General features: G+C 42.5%; 2 long non-coding RNA genes across 2 annotated transcripts; one reads left to right on the top strand and one right to left on the bottom strand.

The window, feature by feature from the left end:
• The first annotated feature begins 4,712 nt into the window (after positions 1 to 4,712).
• On the top strand, positions 4,713 to 6,471 carry LOC139569721 (uncharacterized). The gene is made up of 3 exons (XR_011673938.1): positions 4,713 to 4,929; positions 5,344 to 5,782; positions 5,899 to 6,471. It is a non-coding gene; the product is annotated as an uncharacterized lncRNA (long non-coding RNA).
• A 16,093-nt stretch (positions 6,472 to 22,564) lies between these two features.
• LOC139570585 (uncharacterized) lies at positions 22,565 to 23,604 on the bottom strand. Its single transcript, XR_011674117.1, has 2 exons — positions 23,130 to 23,604; positions 22,565 to 22,724 (listed from the first exon to the last, which is right to left on the bottom strand). It is a non-coding gene; the product is annotated as an uncharacterized lncRNA (long non-coding RNA).
• Between the last annotated feature and the right edge of the window lie 2,702 nt (positions 23,605 to 26,306).

Below are 26,306 nucleotides of genomic sequence, written 5' to 3'. Positions count from 1 at the left end.
ACAGTAGCCTAATAAACAAATAACCACATTCCGTTAATGAAATAAAGATTTAAAAAAATACTTTTTCAAAATGCAGATGTTGATTTAGTTATGGATACATAGCGAATTACTATGGGAATAAAGATCACTGATTTACAGAAATATTGGTTGTCAAAGTTATCTAATGAAGGCAAACCATTTAGAATACTCCAATCCTGTAGCCTACATTCGACAATCACGTTATACAGCGCCATATTTTCCATTCCATCCTCACGGAAACCCTTAGGGTTTCATTTTTTTCTGAATTGGAACACCATAATATTAATCAAATTAATTAAACCAAATTTCTTAAAATCAATCCCATATACTATGTTATTACAAAAAATGTTTTAAATTCTCTAGTATTGCCAATACGGAATACCATCAAATGCTTCTCAAAGATGCCCTCTGGTGGTCAAACTAACAATAACTTGCAGTAACAAAGAAAAATGTCTGAGAATTAAATGACGTGCCACAGAAGGCTGCAGCATCACGCAAGGTGTGCCACAGTATGACGCAACTTTTAAAGGAGGAACCACTGTATGATCACACATTTTGGTACTTTTTAAAAACTTTTTTGCTTTCTCATTCTTTATCTATTACATGTCTGCAATCCTGGCTCAGTTTTCTGTTGGAAAACATCAAGATGACTGTATACAATTCAAATCTTTTAGTGTGATTCACTTGAAAATGTCACGTCCTGACCATATAGAGCCTTTATTTTTTATGGTGGAGTAGGTCAGGGCGTGACTGGGGGGTGTTCTAGTTTATTATTTCTATGTGGGGTTCTAGGTAAAATTTTCTATGTTGGTGATTTGTATGATTCCCAATTAGAGGCAGCTGGTATTGTTGTCTCTAATTGCGGATCATATTTAAGTAATGTTTGTTCCCACCTGTGTTTTGTGGGATATTGAATTTTGTATTTTGAGTAAGTGTATGTAGCACCTCTGTAGTCACGGTTCGTTGTTAGTTTATTGTTTGCTAAGTTTCACTATTAATAAATTATGTGGAACTCAACATTCGCTGCGCCTTGGTCCTTCTCAATGTCAAAAGACTGGAGGAGACCAGCCTCGAAGAAAAGCGGGCAGAGCTAGACAACGCTGTGTTTCATGAGTGTGTTGCTGAGGTCCAGCAATGGCCTGAAGGTCAACAAGGCAGAGTTCATCTCAGCCTATGCTTCCCTCCAGTCCCTCGACTTCTTGGCACTGACGGAAACATGGATTACCACAGATAACACTGCTACTCCTACCGCTCTCTCCTCGTCTGCCCACGTGTTCTCGCACACCCCGAGAGCTTCTGGTCAGCGGGGTGGTGGCACTGGGATCCTCATCTCCCCCAAGTGGACATTCTCTCTTTCTCCCCTGACCCATCTGTCTATCGCCTCCTTTGAATTCCATGCTGTCACAGTTACCAGCCCTTTCAAGCTTAACATCCTTATCATTTATCGCCCCCCAGGTTCCCTTGGAGAGTTCATCAATGAGCTTGAAGCCTTGATAAGCTCCTTTCCTGAGGATGGCTCACCTCTCACAGTTCTGGGTGACTTTAACCTCCCCACGTCTACCTTTGACTCATTCCTCTCTGCCTCCTTCTTTTAACTCCTCTCCTCTTTTGACCTCACCCTCTCACCTTCCCCCCCTACTCACAAGGCAGGCAATACGCTTGACCTCATCTTTACTAGATGCTGTTCTTCCACTAATCTCATTGCAACTCCCCTCCAAGTCTCCGACCACTACCTTGTATCCTTTTCCCTCTCGCTCTCATCTAACACTTCCCACACTGCCCCTACTCGGATGGTATCGCGCCGTACCAACCTTCGCTCTCTCTCCCCCGCTACTCTCTCCTCTTCCATCCTATCATCTCTTCCCTCTGCTCAAACCTTCTCCAACCTATCTCCTGATTCTGCCTCCTCAACCCTCCTCTCCTCCCTTTCTGCATCCTTTGACTCTCTATGTCCCCTATCCTCCAGGCCGGCTCGGTCCTCCCCTCCTGCTCCGTGGCTCGACGACTCATTGCGAGCTCACAGAACAGGGCTCCGGGCAGCCGAGCGGAAATGGAGGAAAACTCGCCTCCCTGCGGACCTGGCATCCTTTCACTCCCTCCTCTCTACATTCTCCTCTTCTGTCTCTGCTGCTAAAGCCACTTTCTACCACTCTAAATTCCAAGCATCTGCCTCTAACCCTAGGAAGCTCTTTGCCACCTTCTCCTCCCTCCTGAATCCTCCTCCCCCTCCCCCCCCCTCCTCCCTCTCTGCGGATGACTTCGTCAACCATTTTGAAAAGAAGGTCGACGACATCCGATCCTCGTTTGCTAAGTCAAACGACACCGCTGGTTCTGCTCACACTGCCCTACCCTGTGCTTTGACCTCTTTCTCCCCTCTCTCTCCAGATGAAATCTCGCGTCTTGTGACGGCCGGCCGCCCAACAACCTGCCCGCTTGACCCTATCCCCTCCTCTCTTCTCCAGACCATTTCCGGAGACCTTCTCCCCTACCTCACCTCGCTCATCAACTCATCCTTGACCACTGGCTACGTCCCTTCCGCCTTCAAGAGAGCGAGAGTTGCACCCCTTCTGAAAAAACCTACACTCGATCCCTCTGATGTCAACAACTACAGACCAGTATCCCTTCTTTCTTTTCTCTCCAAAACTCTTGAACGTGCCGTCCTTGGCCAGCTCTCCTGCTATCTCTCTCAGAATGACCTTCTTGATCCAAATCAGTCAGGTTTCAAGACTAGTCATTCAACTGAGACTGCTCTTCTCTGTGTCACGGAGGCGCTCCGCACTGCTAAAGCTAACTCTCTCTCCTCTGCTCTCATCCTTCTAGACCTATCGGCTGCCTTTGATACTGTGAACCATCAGATCCTCCTCTCCACCCTCTCCGAGTTGGGCATCTCCGGCGCGGCCCACGCTTGGATTGCGTCCTACCTGACAGGTCGCTCCTACCAGGTGGCGTGGCGAGAATCTGTCTCCGCACCACGTGCTCTCACCACTGGTGTCCCCCAGGGCTCTGTTCTAGGCCCTCTCCTATTCTCGCTATACACCAAGTCACTTGGCTCTGTCATATCCTCACATGGTCTCTCCTATCATTGCGATGCAGACGACACACAATTAATCTTCTCCTTTCCCCCTTCTGATAACCAGGTGGCGAATCGCATCTCTGCATGTCTGGCAGACATATCAGTGTGGATGACGGATCACCACCTCAAGCTGAACCTCGGCAAGACGGAGCTGCTCTTCCTCCCGGGGAAGGACTGCCCGTTCCATGATCTTGCCATCACGCTTGACAACTCCATTGTGTCCTCCTCCCAGAGCGCTAAGAACCTTGGCGTGATCCTGGACAACACCCTGTCGTTCTCAACCAACATCAAGGCGGTGACCCGTTCCTGTAGGTTCATGCTCTACAACATTCGCAGAGTACGACCCTGCCTCACACAGGAAGCGGCGCAGGTCCTAATCCAGGCACTTGTCATCTCCCGTCTGGATTACTGCAACTCGCTGTTGGCTGGGCTCCCTGCCTGTGCCATTAAACCCCTACAACTCATCCAGAACGCCGCAGCCCGTCTGGTGTTCAACCTTCCCAAGTTCTCTCACGTCACCCCGCTCCTCCGCTCTCTCCACTGGCTTCCAGTTGAAGCTCGCATCCGCTACAAGACCATGGTGCTTGCCTACGGAGCTGTGAGGGGAACGGCACCTCCGTACCTTCAGGCTCTGATCAGGCCCTACACCCAAACAAGGGCACTGCGTTCATCCACCTCTGGCCTGCTCGCCTCCCTACCTCTGAGGAAGTACAGCTCCCGCTCAGCCCAGTCAAAACTGTTCGCTGCTCTGGCACCCCAATGGTGGAACAAACTCCCCCACGACGCCAGGTCAGCGGAATCAATCACCACCTTCCAGAGACACCTGAAACCCCACCTCTTTAAGGAATACCTAGGATAGGATAAAGTAATCCTTCTAACCCCCCCCCCCCCCCCCTTAGAGTTAGATGCACTATTGTAAAGTGGTTGTTCCACTGGACATCATAAGGTGAATGCACCAACTTGTAAGTCGCTCTGGATAAGAGCGTCTGCTAAATGACTTAAATGTAAATGTAAATGTATATTAGGTTCTGAACAAATAGTGCAAAAACTGAAACGGACAACCAGAAAAATCTCAAACCAAGTTTATTCTACCCACAAGCATATATTTATACCTTCCGACTAGGCGGGAGTTGCCACCTTGCATTTCTAAGAAACACTCCTTCTCTGTTAGGCAGAAACACAATAGGTTCCTCTCACTGGTATTGTCATGGCCTGCCTAAGTCTAGGACCCTCATGGACGTGTGTGTGTGTGTGTGTGTGTGTGTGTGTGTGTGTGTGTGTGTGTGTGTGTGTGTGTGTGTGTGTGTGTGTGTGTGTGTGTGTGTGTGTGTGTGTGATAGGACTGTAGTCAGATGGTTTTCGGGGTGGGCCCCCCTCCCAGCAGTGTCTTCTCTCCAACTGATGACCTTATCGAGTTGAGTTCCACATCCCTCATTGTCCTAATTCCACAGCAACTGGTCTGCCTTATCAGGAACTGAAACCAAACTGCTACCCTTTGCCTCCTTACTTAGAAATATGAATATTCAGCAATAACATGTTTGAACAGAATATGAACTTTCTGCACTTCCCCTCGTCTCACTCAGTAACTTTCCGTACCCAAAGTTCCTATTCACCCTTCATTGACACCTAACATGATGAGAGGAATAAGTATGTTTCAAGCCAGAATCAAACAGGTAGAAACATGAATGTTTCTGTCTCTCAACTTCATAATTGATTTGATGACAGTGGAGTCATGTTTGACACACACTTCAGGAGAGTCAGACAGGGCATCTCCAGAAGAAGCTTGAAGGGCTTTACCTCAGTGTGAAAGAGGAAACACTACTTCTACCATTTGACAGGTAAGCCCCAACAACAGTATGACCTCAAACACATTATTAATCAAGCAGTAAAAGTGATTTGTGAAAGAAAATTCATTAGTCATACACATCAGACCATGTTTATGATCAAATGTAGGCATGACTTATGTTATTCATTGATCTAACGCAAGACATTTCCTTAAACTGAGAAATGTTATTAATTGATCTAACGCAAGACATTTCCTTAAACTGAGAAATTACATGACCATAAACAACAGAGTATCTTGTGAGCCACAACTCTGCATGCCTTGTATAATGTTAACTACATGACGACAAATGCTTTAGAAATGAGTTTGCTTGCTTTGTACTCTTTGTTTGTGCCTCTATAGTAGCTCTAACTTATAGTCATGTAATATATCTGAATATACAGTCCATCTAATCACCCTTTTTATTTAGACGGCAACAAGAGGCGGCATCAGATTCGGAGAAATTGAGGACAAAGCACCCTTGACAGCTTCCATTGTTCAACTTCACGAGCAGCAGGCAGAGTTTAAGCTCCCCACAGGGGATGATCTGTTCAATACTGATAACTTTGTGTGGCCATGGGAGAGACTTGGCACCAGTAAATATATGATTGCAAAATATATCTATTGTGATTGAATGTTTACCTTCTACGTAGCTTGCAATCATTGCTGTTCTGTTATATACCTCTGAGTTTACAGCTCACAGGCAACAGCCATCTTGCCATCAAAAGGCAATCTTCAACAGACTGATGTTAGTGAACAGACTGCAGGAGGAAGAGAGGATCCTGGTGCAAGAGATGAAGAGGCACTGGGGAGCCTACAACGAGAAGCGGGAACTCTGGAGGCACTGTCCCAGCAGCTGCAAGATCAGAGTAAGTTGAGGTTTATACTATTTTTGGACTGAACTTTTTGTCTTGCTTTACAAATACCCTCCACACTATTTTGTGTAATGTAATTGTAAATGTACTGCTTTACATGTGACGTTTAGGCAATGCAGTGGAGTTTTCAGAGGGAGGGAAGAATGGCCTTCTCTGCCACCTGAAGAGAAGATTAAGTGAACTGACACAAGACCAAGTCGACACCAGGAATACCTACCACAAGCTGATTCTGGGAGAAGGGGATATTTTTTATGACTGATGTAGGCGAGAACTCCGATGAAGATAGAAGTCCTATTGCTGAGAGCTCAGATGACAACTGCCATACTTTTTGAAATCATACACCACCCCTGCCTCGTTCCACCACCACCCCTGCCACCTCCCTTGGGAGCAGCCTGGTCTCCTGACATTGACCCCTGACCCCTCACCTAATGAAGTCATCCAGGGAAATGTAATTTCCTCTCCTCACCACCTCTCTTCCGGTCCTAAACTATGGCAACTCATACTGTTAGTGAGGACCTCTTTACTGAGGAATGTGGTGTTTCATTATTGTTTATTTGTATTTTCTTCAAGTATTTTCTATGCTGCCATGATTGGGGTTTTTGTAATTGTGAGTTGCAAAAGAGTCCTTTGTCTCAATGGGCCTGCTAAAGTAAGGTCTAAATAAATGCATTAAGCACAGTGTGTGTGTGTGTGTGTGTGTTGTGTTTCAATTACATAGTATGAAGTTATTTTGATGTAATAAAGTGTTGGTGCAGACCCAATTCAGGAAGTACCCGTGCTAAGGATTATTCAATGCTGATCTGACCAATCAGAATCCACGCTTCAAGATTGTTTTGATCACGCAGACTGGGATATGTTCCGGGTAGCCTCCGAGAATAATATCTACGTACAGTGGGGCAAAAAAGTATTTAGTCAGCCACCAATTGTGCAAGTTCTCCCACTTAAAAAGATGAGAGAGGCCTGTAATTTTCATCATAGGTACACTTCAACTATGACAGACAAAATGAGAAGAAAAAAATCCAGAAAATCACATTGTAGGATTTTTAATGAATTTATTTGCAAATTATGGTGGAAAATAAGTATTTGGATTTTTTTTTCTCATTTTGTCTGTCATAGTTGAAGTGTACCTATGATGAAAATTACAGGCCTCTCTCATCTTTTTAAGTGGGAGAACTTGCACAATTGGTGGATGACTAAATACTTTTTTGCCCCACTGTATATACGGTGACTGAGTTTATCAGAAAGTGTATAGGAGATGTTGTACCTGCTGTGACTATTAAAATGGCAGCATTTGCGCAAAACTGAAAGTGCAAACATCGCATTTAACCATGGCAAGGTGACTGGGAATATGGCCGAATACAAAAAGTGTAGATATTTCCGCCGTAAGGCAATCAAACAGGCAAAACGTCAGAGACAAAGTGGAGTTTCAATTCAACGTCTCAGACACGAAACGTATGTGGCAGGGTCTACAGACAATCACGGACTACAAAGGGAAAACCAGCCTAGTCGCGGACACCAACATCTTTCTTCCAGAAAGTTAAACATCTTCGCCCGCTCTGAGGATAATACAACTCCATTGACGTGGCCCGCTATCGAGGACTGTGGGTTCTCCTTCTCCGTGGCTGACCTAAGACATTTAAACATGTTAACCCTCGCAAGGCTGCCGGCTCAGACGGCATCCCTAGCCGCAACCTCAGAGCATGCGCAGACCAGCTGGCTGGGGTGTTTACGGACATATTCAGTCTCTCCCTATCCCAGTCTACTGTCCCCACATGCTTCAAGATGTCCACTATTGTTCCTGTACCCAAGAAAGCAAAGGTAACTGAACTAAATGGCTATCGTCCTGTAGCACTCACTTCTGTCATGAAGTGCTTTGAGACTAGTCAAGCATATCACCTTACCTGACACCCTAGACCACTTCAATTTGCTTACCGCCCAAATAGATCCACAGATGATGCAATTGCCATCACACTGCCCTATCCCATCTGGATAAGAGGAATACCTATGTAAGAATGCTGTTCATTGACTGTAGCTCAGCATTCAACCCCATAGTAACCTCTAAGCTTATCATTAAGCTTGAGGCCCTGGGTCTGAACCCCGCCCTGCGGAACTGGGTCCTAGACTTACTGACGGTTTGCCCCCAGGCGGTGAAGGTAAGAAAAAACAACACTTTGCTGATACTCAACACTGGGGCCCCACAAGGATGCATGCTCAGCCCCCTCCTGTACTCCCTGTTCACCCATGACTGTGTGGCCTCGCACGCCTCCAACTCAATCAAGTTTGCAGATGACACAACAATAGTAGGCCTGATTACCAACACTGATAGGGAGAAGGTGAGGGCCCTGGGAGTGTGGTGCCAGGAAAATAGCCTTTCACCAGGGGTCTTTTCACAGTCCCCAAATCCAGAACAAATTCAAGAAAGTGTACAGTATTATATAGAGCCCTAATTGCATGGAACTTCCATCTCATATTGCTCAAATAAACAGCAAACCTGGTTTCAAAAAACAGATAAAGCATCAAAGCACCTGTACTGTTAGGTTAGATTACTTGTTGGTTATTACTGCATTGTCGGAACTAGAAGCACAAGCATTTCGCTACACTCGCATTAACATCTGCTAACCATGTGTATGTGACAAATAAAATTTGATTTGATTTGATTTGAAAGCTGGGACCAAGAGACTCAAAAACAGATTCTATCTCAAGGCCCTCAGACTGTTCATTTCTGTTAAATAACCATCACTAGCACATTAGAGGCTGCTGTCCTAGACTTGTAACCACTGGCCACTTTAATAATGGAACACTAGTCACTTTAATAATGTTTACATATTTTGCATTACTCATCCCTGACATTGCTCGGCCAATATTTATATATTCTTAATTCCTTTACTTTAGATTTGTGTATTGTTGTGAAATTGTTAGATATTACTGTTAGAGTTAGAAACACAAGCATTTCACTACATTCGCAATAACATCTGATAAACACCTGTATGTGACAAATAACAATTTATTTGATGCTGTAAGCCATTGCTGCCCCTTGCAACATTGTAAGTACAACATCAACTTTCTAATCGGATATTGAGTGGAATGTACTGGTGCCCAACCCATAAATTTTAGCAGTGCGTTGTACCCTACACCATCATTTCAAATGGTAGGACATGTGTCCTGTTAAAGCTTACTAGCTGATGAAGGACAATAATGTAGTATGCCTATTAACAGCAACATATGATTTAATAGTTATTTCACCTAAATGAATTGATGTTAATTGATATATAAATCGTATTATTTATTTTTTTGAATTTTACATTATGAAGTTCAAACTATAGCCTACTAAAATAGGCATCTGGCACAATTCTGATTGATATAGGTTATGAGCAGTGGATTGGTCTGAATAACTTTAGTAGGCCTAATGATTTTATCGTGAGTAATGAGAAAACAGGATACGTAGGCAAATTCCGACATCAGTGGACCTGCGTGAGGGGTGTCATGAAGAATTAGGGCATTTTGAAGGGGCTGATACAGCGTTAACTATTTAGGCCGCGCAGGGCTCCTTTTACCATTTGTAACAGGGAACAACTTATTATAGCTTATTATATTGCCGACTGACCTTCAAATAGGCTACGCAATATAGGGTTATTTGCGATAATAAGCTTATCTTCATATAGGCCTATAATAGGCTAGGTGTAGCTATAGATTCAAATACATATAGGCCTACGTGTATTTCATCATAGTTTATATGTCTATTACCTTACCTGCATTCTTTCTGTAGGCTACCATTGCAAAATATTAACACGGAGCATGTTTTGCGACAGGTGCGTTTATCTGCTTGGGTTCTGTGGGCTATGTATTTTCTGAAGGTGAAAGACAAATCATGGCACAGCTGCTCGATTTAGATAGGTAGTGAGAATTCAGTGCATAATTGTCTTGCTCATCAGAAATATGCTGTGCCGAAGACCATGGTAGTTGTCACGGCCGTTTGTAAGGAGGAGACCAAGGTGCAGCGTGGTATGCGTACATTCTTCTTTATTTAAGAATGAACACTGAACAAAATAACAAAACGAACCGTGAAGCTAATATGAGTAGTGCAGACAGGCAACTAAACATAGAACAAGAACCCACGAACACCAAAAGGAAAATGGCTACCTAAATATGATCCCCAATCAGAGACAACGATAAACAGCTGCCTCTGATTGGGAACCATATCAGGCCACCATAGACATACAAATACCTAGACCTACAAAAAACCCTAGACTTACAAAAAACCCTAGACAATGAAAAAACTAACGTACCCACCCTAGTCACACCCTGACCTAACCAACATAGATGAAAAAACAGATGAACATATCCAAACATTATTTGACATGGCTTACTAAGGGACCCTAATTAAATCATGAGGCTCCCACATTTCAAGCTTAAATATGAAGGACTGAAAAACACATTTTAAACATTAAGTTGGAATGTACTGATGCAGCACAGTGTTATGTAGGTTTTAATGAAGGTACATATCAATTTACAGGCATAATTTGGTATTTCTTTGGATTAGGATCCCCATTAGCTGTTGCAAAAGCAGCAGCGACTCTTCCTGGGGTCCAAACAAAACATGAAACATAATACAGAATGACATAATACAGAACATCATTTGACAAGGACAGAACTACATACATTTTTAAAAAGGCACACGTAGCCTACATATCAATGCATACACACAAACTATCTAGGTCAAATAGGGGAGAGGCATTGTGCCACGAGGTGTTGCTTTATCTGTTTTTTGAAACCAGGTTTGCTGTTTATTTGAGCAATATGAGATGGAAGTTCCATGCAATTAGGGCTCTATATAATACTTTATATTTTCTTGAATTTGTTCTTGATTTGGCGACTATGAAAATGCCCCTGGTGGCATGTCTGGTGGGATAAGTGTGTGTGTCAGAGCTGTGTGTAAGTTGATTATGCAGACAATTTGGGATTTTCAAAACATGAATGTTTCTTATAAAAAGAAGAAGTGATGCAGTCATTCTCTCCTCAACTCTTAGCCAATAGACTGGCATGCATAGTATTTATATCAGCCCTCTGATTACAATTAAGAGCAAAACGTGCCGCTCTGTTCTGGGCCAGCTGCAGCTTAACTAGGTCTTTCATTGCAGTACTGGACCACACGACTGGACAATAATCAAGATAAGACAAAACTAGAGCCTGCAGAACTTGCTTTTTGGAGTGTGGTGTCAAAAAAGCAGAGCATCTCTTTTTTTGCGGCTAGACCTCTCCCCATCTTTGCAACCATTGACTCTGTAAATTGTCATGGACAAGACATATAATCTAAGGTAACACCAAATAATTTAGTCTCCTCAACTGGTTCAACAACCACACCATTCATTACCAGATTCAGGTGAGGTCTAGCACTTAAGGGGAAACATTTAAATGGCTTGGAATGGCCTAGTCAAAGCCCAGACCTCAATCCAATTGAGAATCTGTGGTATGACTTAAGATTGCTGTACACCAGCGGAACCCATCCAACTTGAAGGAGCTGGAGCAGTTTTGCCTTGATGGATGGGCAAAAATCCCAGTAGCTAGATGTACCAAGCTTATAGAGACATACGCCAAGAGACTTGCAGCTGTAATTGCTGCATAAGGTGGCTCTACAAAGTATTGACTTTGGGGGGGTAAATAGATTCATGCACGCTCAAGTTCTGTTTTTGTTATATTTTTTGTTTGTTTCACAATAAAAAATATTTTGCATCTTCAAAGTGATTTGTAAAAGATACAAATCCCCCCAAAATCTATTTTAGTTCCAGGTTGTAAGGCATGAAAATAGAAAAATTCCAAGGGGGTGAATACTTTCGCAAGCCACTGTAAATCTGGAGTATTTATCCTGTGCCCTTTGTGAATTTAAGTACGGTCCCTCTAATTATTTCTCTCTATCTCCCTCCCCTCCTGGAGGACCCGAGCCCTGGGACCATGCCTCAGGTCTTCCTGGCCTGATGACTCCTTGCTGTCCCCAGTCCACCTGGTCGTAATGCTGCTCCAGTTTCAACTGTTCTGCCTGCGGCTATGGAACCCTGACCTGTTCACCGGCCATGTTCTGTTATAATCGCCACCTGGCACAGCCAGAAGAAGACTGGCCACCCCTCATAGCCTGGTTCCTCTCTAGGTTTCTTCCTAGGTTCTGGCCTTTCTAGGGAGTTTTTCCTAGCCACCGTGCTTGTACATCTGCATTGCTTGCTGTTTGGGGTTTTAGGCTGGGTTTCTGTATAGCACTTTGTGACATCGGCTGATGTAAAAAGGGCTCCATAAATCAATTTGATCGATTGAGTTCGATGGTGTGGTTGTCAAGAGGTCAAGAACCTTGAGGATTTGGGCCTCCCGGGTGGCGCAGTGGTCTAGCGCACTGCATCGCAGCGCTAGCTGTGCCACCAGAGTCTCTGGGTTCGCGCCCAGGCTCTGTCGCAGCCGGCCGCAACCGGGAGATCCGTGGGGCGACGCACAATTGGCATAGTGTCGTCCGGGTTAGGGAGGGTTTGGCCGGTAGGGATATCCTTGTCTCAGTATGTAAAAAAAAAAATATATATATATATAAAAAATATATATATAAAAATAAAAAAATGTAATAAAAATGTATGCACTCTACTGTAAGTCGCTCTGGATAAGAGCGTCTGCTAAATGACTAAAATGTAATGTAAAAATGTAAGAGTAAAGTGACAGTTATAAATGTATGTATATATTACTGACGGTGGCTCCTGATAGTGGCTAATATTTTAACATGATACAAATTGTAAAATAAAGCCCCGGAATATACTTAATCTTCTAAAGTGCATAAATCAACTCGTCAGATTCTGTGCTACAGAAGCATATAGCTTGGGTCTCAGAATTTTATCCCTGCAAATTATGAGGGCATACAGTTAAAAACGGCACAGCTATTTATAGCCTACTTCAATGTGGAAAAGGGGTCACAATATGTCATATTGATATGATTATCAGTTTGCTTTCATATGACTGGTTTCCCATTTGTCTCCAGAGATCATAAGGGAAAATCATCTAAAAACAATTGCTATGTGTATTTACAATCTCTTCTCCAAACGGATTACTCATTTACCTAGCTCTTATCAATGTATACATTACAGTGCATGGAGAATTCTGTTTTTTCTATCGGAAAAAAATAAAGTAGATGCTTTTTCAGCTTGGAATCATCAGGTTCGCTCTACGTTATTCATGGTTTCCTTGCACGTGAAGGTGGGGTTATTAGGGAATTAAGATAAGGTCAGAATATGGCGTATCTGTCACAGGAGGCTGCTGAGGGGAGAATGGCACATAATAATGGCCAGAACGGCGCAAATGGAATGGCATCAAACACCAGGAAACCATGTATTGATACCATTCCAGTCATTACCACCATCCCGTTCTCCTTAATTAAGGTGCCACCAACGTCCTGTGTTATCGGTACAGTCGTAGCCAAAAGTTGACAATGACACAAATATACATTTTCACAATGTCTGCTGCCTCAGTTTGTATGATGGAAATTTGCATATACTCCAGAATTTTATGTAGAGTGATCAGATGAATTGCAATTAATTGCAAAGTCCCTCGTTGCCATGCAAATGAACTGAATCCCCCAAAAACCTTTCCACTGCATTTCAGCCCTGCCACAAAAGGACCAGCTGACATCATGTCAGTGATTCTCTCATTAACACAGGTGTGAGTGTTGACGAGGACAAGGCTGGAGATCACTCTGTCATGCTGATTGAGTTCGAATAACAGACTGGAAGCTTCAAAAGGAGTCATTGTTTGGAATCATTGTTCTTCCTCTGTCAAACATGGTTACCTGCAAGGAAACATGTGCTGTCATCATTGCTTTGAACAAAAGTGCTTCACAGGCAAGGATATTGCTGCCAGTAAGATTTCACCTAAATCAACCATTTATCGGATCATCAAGAACTTCAAGGAGAGCGGTTCAATTGTTGTGAAGAAGGCTTCAGGGCGCCCAAGAAAGTACACAAGCGCCAGGACCATCTCCTAAAGTTGATTCAGCTGCGGGATCGGGGCACCACCAGTACAGAGCTTGCTCAGGAATGGCAGCACGCACAGTGAGGCAAAGACTTTTGGAGGATGGCCTGGTGTCAAGAAGGGCAGCAAAGAAGCCACTTCTCTCCAGGAAAAACATCAGGGACAGACTGATATTCTGCAAAAGGTACAGGGATTGGACTGCTGAGGACTGGGGTAAAGTAATTTCCTCTGAGGAATCCCCTTTCCAATTGTTTGGGGCATCCGGAAAAAAGCTTGCCAGGAGAAGACAAAGTGAGCGCTACCATCAGTCCTGTGTCATGCCAACAGTAAAGCATCCTGAGACCATTCATGTGTGGGGTTGCTTGTCAGCTAAGGGAGTGGGCTCACTCATAATTTTGCCTAAGAACACAGCCATGAATAAAGAATGGTACCAACACATCCTCCGAGAACATCTTCTCCCAACATCCAGGAACAGTTTGGTGACGAACAATGCCTTTTCCAGCATGATGGAGCACCTTGCAATAGTGGCTCAGGGAACAAAACATCGATATTTTGGGTCCAAGGCTAGGAAACTCCCCAGACCTTAATCCCATTGAGAATTTGTGGTCAATCCTCAAGAGGCGGTTGGACAAACAAAAACTCACAAATTCTGACAAACTCCAAGCATTGATTATGCAAGAATGGGCTGCCATCAGTCAGGATTTGGCCCAGAAGTTAATTGACAGCATGCCAGGGCGGATTGCAGAGGTTATGAAAAAGAAGGGTCAAATATTGACTCTTTGCATCAACTTCATGTAATTGTCAATAAAAGCCTTTGACACTTATGAAATGCTTGTAATTATACTTCAGTATTCCATAGTAACATCTGACAAATATCTAAAGTCTCTGGAGCAGCAAACTTTGTGGAAATTAATATTTGTGTCATTCTCAAAACTTTTGGCCACGACTGTAGACACACCTCCATTTCTTTGATATCCATCTCATACGTGTACCTTTCTGACACTGGCCCATGCTTAAATGGAAGAAGTTTGGAACCACCAAGCTGGCCGCCCAGCCAAACTGAGCAATCGGGGAGAGGGGCCTTGGTCAGGGAGGTGACCAAGAACCCGATTGTCAATGACAGAGCTCCAGAGTTCCTCTGTGGAGATGGGAGAACCTTCCAGAAGGACAACCATCTCTGCAACACTCCACCAATCAGGCCTTTATGGTAGTGCCCAGACGGAAGCCACTCCTCAGTAAAAGGCATATGACAGCCCGCTTGGAGTTTGCCAAAAGGCACCTAAAGGACTCTGACCATGAGAAACAAGATTCTCTGGTCTGATGAAACCAAGATTGAACTCTTTGGCCTGAATGCCAAGCGTCACGTCTGGAGGAAACCTGGGACCATCCCTACGGTGAAGCGTGGTGGCAGCATCATACTGTGGGGACTGGGAGACTGGTCAGGATCCAGGGAAAGATGAATGAAGCAAAGTACAGAGCGATCCTTGATGAAAACCTGCTCAGGACCTCAGACTGGGGTGAAGGTTCACCTTCCAAAAGGACAACAACCCTAAGCACACAGCCAAGACAATGCAGGTGTGACTTCGGGACAACTCTCTGAATATCTTTGAGTGGCCCAGCCAGAGCCCGCACTTGAACCCAATCATACATCTCTGGAGAGACGTGAAAATACTGTAGCTGTGCAGCAACACTCCCCATCCAACCTGACAGAGCTTGAGAGGATCTGCAGAGAAGAATGGGACAAACTCCCCAAATACAGGTGTTTCAAGCTTGTAGCGTCATACCCAAGAAGACTCAAGGCTGTAATCACTGCCAAAGTTGCTTCAACAAAGTACTGAGTAAAGGGTCTGTATACTTACGTAAGAGTTTTGTTAATACATTTGCAAAAATGTCTAAACCTGTTTTTGCTTTGTCATTATGGGGTATTGTGTGTAGATTGATGAGGAGAAAAAACGATTTAATACATTTTTGAATCAGGCTGTAACATAACACAATGTGGAAAAAGTCAAGGGGTCTGAATACCTTCCGAATGCACTGTATATAACAGTTGACCAATGGGACTGCTGTATGGTCTATCCGTCATATCTGCATGCACAAACGTACCATTGATCTTCTCTTTGTATTGAAGAGAAGATCATGACTGTTTCAACGCTGGGTCAATGGCTATAGAAGGAAGGGAGGGCTCTAGTTGTTTTAGGGTTTGCAAGGCACCGTGTCTGGTTCTTCATGGAAGGGTAAACAAATCGACTGTTTGTGGGTGAGTGCATGTGTGTGGTTTGTTGCCCATTGGGGTCCTCCATTACATTTGCTAATGGCACAATTGTGACATAGCAGTTGTAATTCAGAAGACTAAAAGGCCTTACAATTTCATCAGCTGCGGTTTTTGGTATCACTTGAGAAAACTCACAAATGGAAACACAAGACATAGGTGTAGAACTATACAGTTTGAAGTAAAATAATAATCTCCATGAAAATATACTGAACAAAAATATAAACGCAACATGTAAAGTGTTGGTCCCATGAGCTAAAATCCAAAATCCCTGAAATTTTCCATATTCATAAAAATATTATTTCTCGCAATTTTTTTGCAAAGATTTTGTGTTCATTTCTCTAACGCCCCTCCAACTTCGTTTTAGAGAATTTGGCAGTAAGTCTTCCCGGCCTCACAATCGCAGATCACGTGTAACCACGCCAGCCCAGGATCTCTACATCTAGCTTCTTCACTTGCGGTATCGTCTGTCTCCAGCCAACTGGCCAGCTGATCAAACTGTCAGAAACCATCTCAAGGGAGCTCATCTGCGTGTTCGTTGTCCTCCCCAGGGTCTTGACCTGATTGCAGGTCGGCATCGTAACCGACTTCAGTGGGAAAATGCTCACCTTCATTGGGCGCTGGCTTGCTGCACGAAGTGTGCTCTTTACGGATGTATCCCGGATTTAACTGTATTGGGCAGATGGCAGACAGGATGTATGGCGTCGTGTGGGAGAGCGGTTTGCTGATGACAACGTTGTGAACAGAGTGCCCCATGGTGGTGGCGTTATGGTATGGGCAGGCATAAGCTACGGACAACGAACACAATTGCATTTTATCGTTGGCAATTTGAATGCACAGAGATGCCTTGACGAGATTCTAAGGCCCATTGTCGTGCCATTCAGCCACTATCATCTCATGTTTCAGCATGATAATACACAAGCCCCAGGATCTTTACACAATTCCTGGAAGCTATAAATGTCCCAGTTCTTCCATGGCCTGCATACTCACCAGACATGTCACCCATTGAGCATGTCTTGGATGCTCTGGATCAACGTGTACAAAAGCGTATTCCGGTATCCAGCAACTTCGCACAGCCATTGAAGAGTGGGACAACATTCCACAGGCCACAATCAACAGCCTGATCAACTCTATGCAAAGGAGATGTTGCGCTGCATGAGGCAATTGGTGGTCACAACAGATACTGACTGGTTTTCTGATCCACGCCCATATCTTTTTTTTTTAAGGTATCTGTGACCAACAGATGCACATCTTTATTCCCAGTCATGTGAAATACATAGATTAGGGCCTAATGGATTTATTTCAATTGACTTATTTCCTTATGAACTAACTCAGTAAAATCTTTTGAAATTGTTGCATGTTGCGTTTCATATTTTTGTTCAGTCAGTCAGCACCTAAATAGAGTGCCTTCAGAAAGTATTCATACCCCTTGACTTATTCCACATTTTGTTGTTACAGCCTGAATTCAAAATGGATTCAATATGTTTCACAACTTCTACTCACAATACACCATAATGATAAACATGTTTTTATAAATGCTTGCACATTTATTGAATATGAAATAAAGATATCAACATTTACATAATTATTCAGACACCTAAGTCAATACATGTTAGAATCTTTGTGGGCAAGTCTCGGAGCTTCTAGTTCTGTCAAGTTGGTTGTTGATCATAGCCATTTTCAAGTCTTGCCATAGATTTTCAAGCAGGTTTAAGTCAAAACTGTAACTAGGCCACTCAGGAACAGTGTTAATTTGGCCTTGTGTTTTAGGTTATTTTCCTGCTGAAAAATGAATTTGTCTCCCATTGTCTGTTGAAAAGCAGACGAAGCCAGGTTTTCCTTTAGGATTTTGCCTGTGCTTAGCTCTATTACGTTTATATTTTATCCATAACTACCTAGTCCTTGCCAATGACAAGCATACCCACAACATGATGCAGCCTCCACCATGCTTAAAAATATAAAGAGTGGTACTCAGTGATGTGTTTTTATTTGCCCCAAACATAATGTTTGTATTCAGGACATAAAGTTAATTTCTTTGCCACGCCCTGGGTCTGAACCCTGCCCTGTCCAACTGGGTCCTGGACTTCCTGAAGGCCCGCCCCAGGTGGAGAAGGTAGGAAACAACAACTCTACTTCGCTGATCCTCAACACTGGGGCCCCACAAGGATGCATTCTCTGCCCCCTCCGGTACTCCCTGTTCACCCATGATTGCATGGCCACGGACGCCTCCAACTCAATCATCAAGTTTGCAGAAGACACAACCTGATTACCAACAATGACGAGACAGCCTACAGGGAGGAGGTGAGGGCCCTGTGAGTGTGGTGCCAGGAAAATAACCTCTCACCCAACAAAACAAAGGAGAGGTAGCACCCCCCCTATCAGGAGGGGGCTGAGCATGCATCCTTGTGTGGCCCCAGTGTTGAGGATTCACAACCTTCTTAAAAATAAATTTCTTCTTAACTGGCATTTTTACTATAGACCTAAGAAGAAAGTTAAGCAAAGTTGCTATTCCTCAATAAAGTTATTGGAAATGTTCTTAAGGTTTATCTTACATTTCTTCCTTAGAAAAAAGTTAAGAAGAAATGGAATTCTTGAAAATAATGCTTTAGGATTTCTTCTTGGAATTTTACTTAACTTTAGAACAGCTAAACCCTCGCCTTGAGACGAATGGGTACTTTTGTAACCAATAATGTTTTCTTGCGTCACAGAAACAGTTGGCTACCGGATATTTAAATACAGCAAGAATACAAATTTAACACACATTATCTAGCTAGCTAGTAATTAACAATATATTACAATATTCTAGATGTGTTAAATAGCTAGCACTAACTCGTCAATTTGCAAAGAAGAACTTGGCGAACTTAGCTAATGACGTTAACGTTAGCTATGTTAGCTATAATGTCTTTACATGTTAGCTAGCTAATGTAGCTAACTAACTTACCAGTCGTGCAGTCCCTCTACCACCATCTCTATGATGGATGACACCTTCTCCTCAAGCTGGTCCACATGAATGGTCTCAGCTCCATTCTTCTTAGCAGCCGACTTGATGTCGGAACACTTCTTTTTTACTTGGTGCACTGTCCCTCGGCCATTCTCGCCCATCCTCTCTTTTTGGTCTCTGCAGTGAATCTGCAGTTATCAAGTCTCCCCAACAGCAACTTTTTCCTGGCTGCTATTTCTTCCACCATCACTTCAAGCTCTTGTTTACTGAAGTTTTTATTGCACTTTCCTTGGTTATCCATTTTTGGTTTTGATGTACAGTAGCTAACATTAGTCTGATTGTAACGCTCATCGTTGGAATGAGAAGAGGAGGACCAATGCGCAGCGTGGTAAGTGTCCATATTGATAATTTATTATCATGAACACAAAACAAAATAACGAGAACGAAAACGAAACAGTCCTGAACGGTGAATACCAAAAAAAATACTGAACAGAAAATAATCACCCACAAAACACAATGAAAAACAGGCTACCTTAATATGGTTCTCAATCAGAGGCAGGTGTCAGTCTATGTCTCTGATTGGGAGCCATATTTAGGTAGCCTGTTTTCCTTTGTGTTTTGTGGGTGGTTGTTTCCTGTGTCTGTATTTGTTACCATACGGGTCTGTTTCGATTTTCGTTTGTTCTTTCACGTTGTTATTTTTGTATTTTTGTAGTGTTCAGTTGTATTATTAAAATGGACACTTACCACGCTGCACATTGGTCCGACATTTCATACTCCTCTTCAGACGAGGAGGAAAACCGTTACACTGATGGCTATAATATATATATTTTTCATATGTGTGTAAGGGGTTCGCAAGCCAAATAAAACATTTTTATTCTCGAGACATAAAGCAAAAAAATAAATATAATAAAATTGAAATAAACACTTTATTATAGTGGGCCAAATACTATTTTTCCTGTCACATAGGCTTATTTATTGGTTTCAAGCATGTCACTAATGCCACATAAGAAGATATTTAGTTCTTAAGAATAATATTTATGAATTCCTAAGAACATTTTGAGGAATTGCATTTACGAACTAATTAACTAATTTTTTTGTTAAGCAGATCCTTACATTTTTTCGGAAGTAATGTTTCATGAATGGCCCCAGGACCCAGTTGCACAGGGCAGGGTTCAGACCCAGGGCCTCAAGCTTAAATTATGAGCTTTGAGGGAACTGTGGTGTTGAATGCCAAACTATAGTCAATGAACAGCATTCTTACATAGGTATTCCTCTTGTCCAGATGGGATAAGGCAGTGTGCAATGCGATGGCGATTGCATTGTCTGTGTACCTATTGGGGCGGTTAGCAAATTGAAGTGGGTCTAGGGTGACAGGTAAGGTGGTGGTGATATGATCCTTGACTAGTCTCTCAAAGCACTTCATGATGACAGAAGTCAGTGCTACGAGGCGATAGTCATTTAGTTCAGTTACTTTTGCTGTATTGTGCAAAGTTGTCATCAAGGCAAAGGGTGGCTACTTTGAAGAATCTCAAATAAACTATAAACTATATATAAACTATATATTTTGATCTGTTGAACAGTTTTTGTGGTTACTACATGATTCCATATGTGTTATTTCATAGTTTTGATGTCTTCATTATTATTCTATAATGTAGAAAATAGTATACTTATCAGCAAACTCAACAGCCTTGGTATCTCAAATGACTGCATCGCCTGGTTCACCAACTACTTCTCAGACAGAGTTCAGTGTGTCAAATTGGCGGGCCTGTTGTCCGGACCTCTGGCTCTATGGGTGTGCCACAGGGTTCAATTTTCAGGCCAACTCTTTTCTCTGTATACATCAATGATGTCGCTCTTGCTGCTGGTGATTCTCTGATCCACCTCTACGCAGACGACACCATTCTGTATACTTCTGGCCCTTCTTTGGACACTGTGTTAACCTCTCTGGGATCGCGGGACGCTTGCGTCCCAACAGCCTGTTAACCCTTTCACACGTACCATCACACGGGTGTGATCGTTCTACAGTGGTCCCTGAAGCGTACGATCACACCCATGTGATTAGAACACTCATTTAGAACGCTCGTTTAGAACGGCCAGTTTCGAATGACGCAACAATCAGCGTTTGAGCTGGCCACACTTTTTTCAGAAACTATTTACACAAACACAGTCCTTACAAAGTTATGTCCAGAATGTGAGCAGTTTATTTTTGGATTCAATGTTCAGATATTCACAGAAGAATATATAGCATAACACAATCATCCTAACCGGAAAAATGTAGGCTACATTTGTCCTAGCGCTGAGGAAAGATTGACCCAACACAAGCAGTCATATTTTCTAACTCTCGGCTGACATAAACTACAATATGAATTAGCTAATAGCAATTACTATGTATAATTAATCACATCACGGGTGAGCACACCATTGATCGAAATAATTAGGTAAAGCACTTTTTAGAAATCGAAAGTAATCCGACGATTAGTTTCAGCGCGCAGCCATGAATTTTTTTCCTCACAGAAACCGAAGATAATAAGAGAAGACGAGATGAGTTTGGTCTGTTTATAGTATGCATGTTGAAGGGGTGTGTCGTCTACATCCCACCATTCATTTCCGGAAGTTCTCAAAAAACGAGTGAACTCTTACTCACCTCATTTTGTTATAACATCTTTAGTCAAACAGACGATTACGTGAACCCAGAATGCATTGAATGTCAACAAACATGACTACACAGCTGGAATTAGCTTAGCTCATCATAATCAGTACAACCTTCAAAAAAGTATTTTACACACATAATATGTGCCCATTACAATCTGTGCAAGAATCGGAATGCATGATTTGTCATCTAGATTTGAAAACATGTGAATAAAACCGTAAATACACAAATAATTGCCACAAAACATTTTCTGATAGTGATTTATTGATACAAGTGGCGCGTGCCGGCAGTCAACCACGTACCCTCTCACTCTAAACCATTCAGTGTTGTTGTTTATGTATGTAGCTAGTGAGATGAGCTGAAGCATTAGCAATGTCTTTCAAAAGGAGACAACAAACAAATGTGGAAATTCTGGAATTTTTTTAAAATTCTGACAATGAGTCTGAGTATGAAAGTCAGGAATCAGATTCTGACAGTGACAGTGAGGAGCTGCCCCCCAACCTTGTAGCCATTGAGAACCCTGAATCTGAATTTCCCTTGTCCACTGACAAAGTCCCAGTTCCCTTTGAAGATGCTGGTGGTGATGGAGGCATACCAACAGTGGATGAAGTACAGGAGTTCTGTGGTAGCTGGAAGGCCACCAGTCATTTCACCCCTCCTGGCCCTGCTGTTTCACCCCTCCTGGCCCAGGTGTTTGCTTTGATGAGTCCCAGTCTGGAGTGCAACGCCCCTTGCCATTTCCAACTGAGGCAGAGTGCTTCAAGTTGTTTCTGACAGAGGAGCTGGTGGGAGACATAGTAGAGACCAATCGCTATGCCTTGGAGCTACAGGATAAGAGAGAGCCAGGAGTGGGGGACAACCACAATTAGTGAAATGTATACATTCCTGGTGACAGTAAAGACTGCTTTCTAGTTCTGCTGCTATGACTGCATTTCATCAACGCTACTACCATCCTAAATGACCCGTTATACAAAATAAGAAATGTTAACAGCTGGCAGTAAAGTGGCATGACAAACGAAACGTCCATGTCCTCTCCACTGTCCATACAGCAACCATGTCGGCCACAGGGAAGGTGGACCACCTGACGGGAGAGAGAAACAAACCAGACAGAGAAACATGAAACCAGACTGCGTGCTTGACTATTACCTCAAAATGGGGGCAGTGGATGATAAACAGCTTTGTGGAATGCACTCAGAAAACGACCAAGTGGTATAAGATATTTTTCAATTTTTCCAGGGTAGCGTCAAAATACAACATGCCAATACTTCTGACGCATTTAGCATTGTTTTACAGAACTAATAGAATAATGTAACTAGCTACATAAGCACGATTGAATATAACACCATAAAAGGTGAGTAACATGAGTAACGTTACCTCGCGTGTCCGCGGTTATAAGGAATATATACAAATATATTATGCTCCATTCACACAGTGAGCTATAGTAGAAACGGTATAACACGACACAATAACGTAATTAGGCACTTACTTTGATAGAAACGCAGTCTTGATTTGAAGATGGGTGTCTGGAGTGACGCCTCTAGCACTGAGACGCTGTGCCACTTGGGAGTCATAAGGCCAGGGTAGCTTCAAAATACAACACATGCTAATACTTCCCTGACGCAATTAGCATTGTTTTCCAGAGCTAATAGGAGAATGTAGCTAGCTACCTAAGCATTGAGTATAACACCATAAATGTTATGAAATGAGTAACGTTACATCGCGTGTCCGCGGTTATAAGGAATATACACAAAAACATGATGCTACAGTAGAAACGACATAACACGACATGCAGAAACTATTATAACGTAATAAGGCACTTTGATAGAAACGCACACATTTCCAAAGGTATTATTGGTAACGAAAACAACGTTGATTTCGATGCAGGCGACAGGTGGAATAATATGAACACGTGTATGCAGGACGGCAGATGAGTAAATGTCCTGCACAAACAATTGAGAAGTGTTTGGGGAATTTTGTCCGGGTCAGAAATGTCAAAAAAATTAATTGGTCCGCAAAAGTAAAAATGACTACTTTTATGTGAATGAATGAGGCGGAACACACCTAATTTCAAACTGTTATTAGAAAATAAAAAACTTGTTAGAAAATAATTTAAAATTGACAAATAAAAACAGGCTGCGTGCTTTTGTTTGAGGGCAGCGCGGATGAAATGTACTGTTACATAACAAACACATTCTGGAATGGAGAGAACTTTCTAATATCACGTGAATAAAAAAACTCACGCTGGGGCGACCGTTAGAGATATTTGGAACTCACGCATGAAAGGGTTAAAATGTAGAGCGCCAGATTCAAAAAAAAATCTATAAAATCAAACTTTATTAAATTACACATATAAGATACCAAATTAAAGCTACACTCGTTGTGAATCCAGCCAACATGTCAGATTTCAAAAAGGCTTTTCGGCGAAAGCATAAGATGCTATTATCTGATGATAGTTCAATGGCTACACTCTCTTTGTTGACAATTTCAACCATGCCGGCGCTACTCAAAACGCAGAAATAAAATATAAAACATGCATTACCTTTGACGAGATTCTTTTGTTGGCACTCCAATATGTCCCATAAACATCACAAATGGTCCTTTAGTTCGATTAATTCCGTCCATATATATCCAAATTGTCCATTTATTTGGCGCCGTTGTACCAGGAAAAACAGCGTTCAATTTGCGCAAAATCACAACAAAATATCTTAAAAATTACCTCTAAACTTTGCCAAAACATTTCAAAGTACTTTTGTAATACAACTTAAGGTATTTGTAAACGTTAATAATCGATCAAATTGAAGACCGGTCAATCTGTTTTCAATACAGGATATCAACAAACTCACGGTACTTTTCAAGTCTTGCTCAACTCTCAAACATAAACACAGACGTCACTCCACTTCCGGGTCATTATCTTTCTCAGTTTACTAATGAAAAACCTTAACCTTTTTCCATACAATGGCGACATCCAGTGGAAGCAGTAGAAACTGCGTGGATAGTGATTAGAATTCTGGTTTGCCCATGATAACCCATTGAACATACAGGAACTTAACAATAAAAAAGTTAGTCCTCAGGGTTTTGACTGCTATATAAGTTCTGTTATACTTGCAGATATGATTCAAACAGTTTTAGAAACTTCAGAGTGTTTTCTATCCAAATCTACTTATAATATGCATATCTTATATTCTGGGGATGAGTAGCACGAAGTTGAAATTGGGCACGCTATTTTTCCCTAAGTGAAAACTCTGCACCTTATCCTCAAGAAGTTAACTAACCTCCAGACGAGCTTCAAAGCCATACAACTCTCCTTCCGTGGCCTCCAACTGCTCTTAAATGCAAGTAAAACTAAATGCATGCTCTTCAACCGATCGCTGCCCTCACCTGTCCGCCCGTCCAGCGTCACTACTCTGGAAAATTACATATACCTAGGTGTCTGGTTTGACAGTAAACTCTCCTTCCAGACTCACATTAAGCATCTCCGATCCAAAATTAAATCTAGAATCGGCTTCCTATTTCGCAACAAAGCATCCTTCACTCATTCTGCCAAACATACCCTCGTAAAACGGACTATCCTACCGATCCTTGACTTCGGCAATGTCATTTACAAAACAGCCTCCAAAACTCTACTCAGCAAATTGGATGCAGTCTATCACAGTGCCATCTGTTTTGTCACCAAAGCCCCATATACTACCCACCACGGCGACCTGTATGCTCTCGTTGGCTGGCCCTTGCTTCAAATTCATCGCCAAACCCACTGGCTCCAGGTCATCTATAAGTTTTGCTAGGTAAAGCCCCGCCTTATCTCAGCTCACTGGTCACCATAGCAGCACCCACCCGTAGCACGTGCTCCAGCAGGTATATTTCACTGGTCACCCCCAAAACCTATTCCTCCTTTCCTCCCATTTCTCTGCTGCCATTGACTGGAACGAATTGCAAAAATCACTGAAGCTGGAGACTCATATATCCCTCACTAGCTTTAAGCATCAGCTGTCAGAGCAGCTCACAGATCACTGCACCTGTACATAGCCCATCCAACTACCTCATCTCCATATTGTTATTTATAGTTTTTTTGCTCTTTTGCACCCCAGTGTGTCTACTTGCACATTCATCTTCTGCACATTATCACTCCAGTATTTAATTGCTAAATTTTAATTACGTCGCCACTACATCCTATTTAGTGCTTTACCTCCCTAATCTTACTTCATTTGCACACACTGTATCTAGATGGTTTTCCTATTGTGTTATTGACTGTACGTTTGTTTATTCCATGTGTAACTCTGTGTTGTTGTTTGTGTCGCATTGCTTTGCTCTATCTTGGCCAGGTCGCAGTTGTAAATGAGAACTTGTTCTCAATTGGCTTTCCTGGTTACAGTGGGGCAAAAAAGTATTTAGTCAGCCACCAATTGTGCAAGTTCTCCCACTTAAAAAGATGAGAGAGGCCTGTAATTGTCATCATAGGTACACTTCAACTATGACAGACAAAATGAGAAAAAAAAATCCAGAAAATCACATTGTAGGATTTTTTATGAATTTATTTGCAAATTATGGTGGAAAATAAGTATTTGGTCAATAGCAAAAGTTTAATCTCAATACTTTGTTATATACCCTTTGTTGGCAATGACAGAGGTCAAAGGTTTTCTGTAAGTCTTCACAAGGTTTTCACACA

Source organism: Salvelinus alpinus, chromosome 3 (genome assembly GCF_045679555.1).
Source record: "Salvelinus alpinus chromosome 3, SLU_Salpinus.1, whole genome shotgun sequence".
NCBI classification, from domain to species: Eukaryota; Metazoa; Chordata; class Actinopteri; order Salmoniformes; family Salmonidae; genus Salvelinus; species Salvelinus alpinus.
This window is presented reverse-complemented; position numbering and strand designations above follow the sequence as displayed.